Source organism: Austrofundulus limnaeus, unplaced genomic scaffold (genome assembly GCF_001266775.1).
Source record: "Austrofundulus limnaeus strain Quisiro unplaced genomic scaffold, Austrofundulus_limnaeus-1.0 Scaffold324, whole genome shotgun sequence".
NCBI classification, from domain to species: domain Eukaryota; kingdom Metazoa; phylum Chordata; class Actinopteri; order Cyprinodontiformes; family Rivulidae; genus Austrofundulus; species Austrofundulus limnaeus.
Genome location: NW_013952726.1, coordinates 487,758 through 490,068, shown reverse-complemented (window position 1 = coordinate 490,068; position 2,311 = coordinate 487,758). Strand labels below are relative to the sequence as shown.

The window sequence follows — 2,311 nt, the reverse complement described above, 5'->3', positions numbered from 1 at the left end:
GGAGTTTAGAATCCATAACAGCCATTTGATTACTTATTCTTTCAAGCATGTTGTCCGAAAGCTGTTGTTGCTGTAGTAACTTTTGGAGACAAGCTTCATGATTATCAATACGTTGAAATTGTTTTTCTATAGCAGTTTGTAATGGTTTGGCTTCAGCCCCGCTTGTTGAAACAGTTGGCTGATGCATACTGACTAGGATGGGATATTCAACAAAGCAGCAGAGCCAAATGACCAGACCAAGACAACAATTAAAAAGGTAAGTGCAGTTTTATTTACAGGTGGAGTTTGTTTTTGGACATCAGCTGAAAAGGAGGAGAACATAGAAGGTGAGTATTGGTTCTTGGAAGAGTAATTTGCTGTAGATATTCTCTTGTTAATAAGTGATTCTTTCTTACAGATTTTCCAGAGGCGAGGAGTTGCAAAGGAGGAGGTTTTCAAAGGCAGGTGGCAATTCTTCAGGCAGAGTGGCTGTGAGTGCTCCGTGGTGAGGTTCTTTGTTTTCTGACCCAACTTGGAGTGAAGACTTCTTAGCATGAGGTGTGGCTTCTGTTATCTTGGTAATCCACCTTGGACAAAGGATGAATGAGGTAAGTACAAAAATATTCTTTAACAAAGAATCTAGGAGCTAGATACTACCATAAAGGTTAGATGCATCAGCGTGGATCAACTGGTAGATGAGGCTTATAAAGCTGCAGCTGATCATTAGACAGGTGTGTGTAATCAGGGTCAGATCACCAATCACCACACAGGAACACAGGTAGAACTGAATCTTCACAGATTTAATGGTAGATTAGAAAGATAATATGCTATTTTAGTAGCTGGAGTGGCCAGTTAATGTCTATGAATGCAAATCTCTATATATGGCAGAAAATTATTTCAGTTTTGGGAGTACAGGTCACATGTGTACCTTTTGAAATAAACATATATTTAAACATGTATAAAATTGCAAAGCACATTGTTTTTGGTTTATTTTAATCGTCACTTTTTTACTGCAAGTTGATTACTAGACAGAATCTGAAAAAATTAGTGACAGGAAAATTAATTTTATGGATAGTTCCCTGTGGGACAACAGTAGTGCAGTGTAATTACTCAGTAAGCCATTTGCAAATGCTGCTGTGGTAGATGTCCCACTTTCTGACTGCACATTGGTGAACTAATGACTGGTTTATTATGGCTGGTCTGTCGCTCTCATCCCAAGAGGAATTATTAAATTAATATGGAAAATTCACAAAGAAATGTGGAAAAAAGCATTAATTACAGGGAAGGAATACACAATGATGCTGAGAAATGATAGAAACATATATAAAGTTTTCACCTTTTAAAACTTTAGAAAATCTGTTTGTACACTTACCTTGCTTACTTTATTAGAGTTTTACAGTTTGCTAGCACCATGTCAGAGCCCTTTTACCTCCAGAAATGCTTTAACTATTCAGGGTATAGATTCAACAAGATGTTGGGAATATTCCTTAGATATTCTGGTCCATACTGACACATTAGCATCCCACAGTTGCTGCAGATTTGTCAGCTGCTGATGTAAATTTTCCTTTCCATCACATCCCAGAGGTGTTTGATTGAATTAGGATTTGACGGCTGTAGAGACTGTTGGAGTCCAATAAAACCTGACATGACAGGACAGATTTTTTTTCTTATTGTCTTGAAAAACATAGTGTGTTCATTTATTCTGATATGTGTTGAGGACAAGGAAGAAAATACAKTATTTAGACTTGAATATTCCTTGTAAGAAGTAAAGTCATACAAATACCAGCACTGGGACCATTCATAGACTTTATTCTGCAGAATGGCCACAAACCAAAACATCCTGTCATCCATAAACATTTTCTTCTGGATCTGGACACTCCCCTTGGGTAATCTGTCACATCTATGGGTGTTCTCCTTACCATGTGATCAGAAACCCTTAGACAAACCAGCTGAATGAAATGTGCTGTGTTGAGTGTCATTTGAGGTGTGTGTTAACTAAACATTAACACAATTTTAACATTAACACCAAATTTCCCTCTGGGATCAATAAAGTATTTTTGAATTGAATTGAATTGTAAAAAATAAGTAATCACTCAAAATTGATTATAGAAACATTTCACAATCACCTGGAAAAACAAACCCTTATGTGWAGTGCTTTTTTAAAACATCACTGACTAACATAATTCAAATAAATTTCTTCAATTCCCCCTTTTTTACATGATAACTAATCATGTGAACTATAAGGAAATTTATAATCAATACCCTATATAAGGGCTATTCAACTAAATTGCTGTGGTGGCCCCAGTTACTGCAGGCCAACAGCTCAGGGGCT

The 2,311-nt window shown here is 36.6% G+C and overlaps 1 long non-coding RNA gene across 1 annotated transcript; it reads right to left on the bottom strand.

Annotated features, from left to right (window-relative positions):
* Positions 1–248: 248 nt before the first annotated feature.
* On the bottom strand, positions 249–917 carry LOC106527431 (uncharacterized). Its single transcript, XR_001311391.1, has 2 exons — positions 396–917; positions 249–302 (listed from the first exon to the last, which is right to left on the bottom strand). It is a non-coding gene; the product is annotated as an uncharacterized LOC106527431 (long non-coding RNA).
* Between the last annotated feature and the right edge of the window lie 1,394 nt (positions 918–2,311).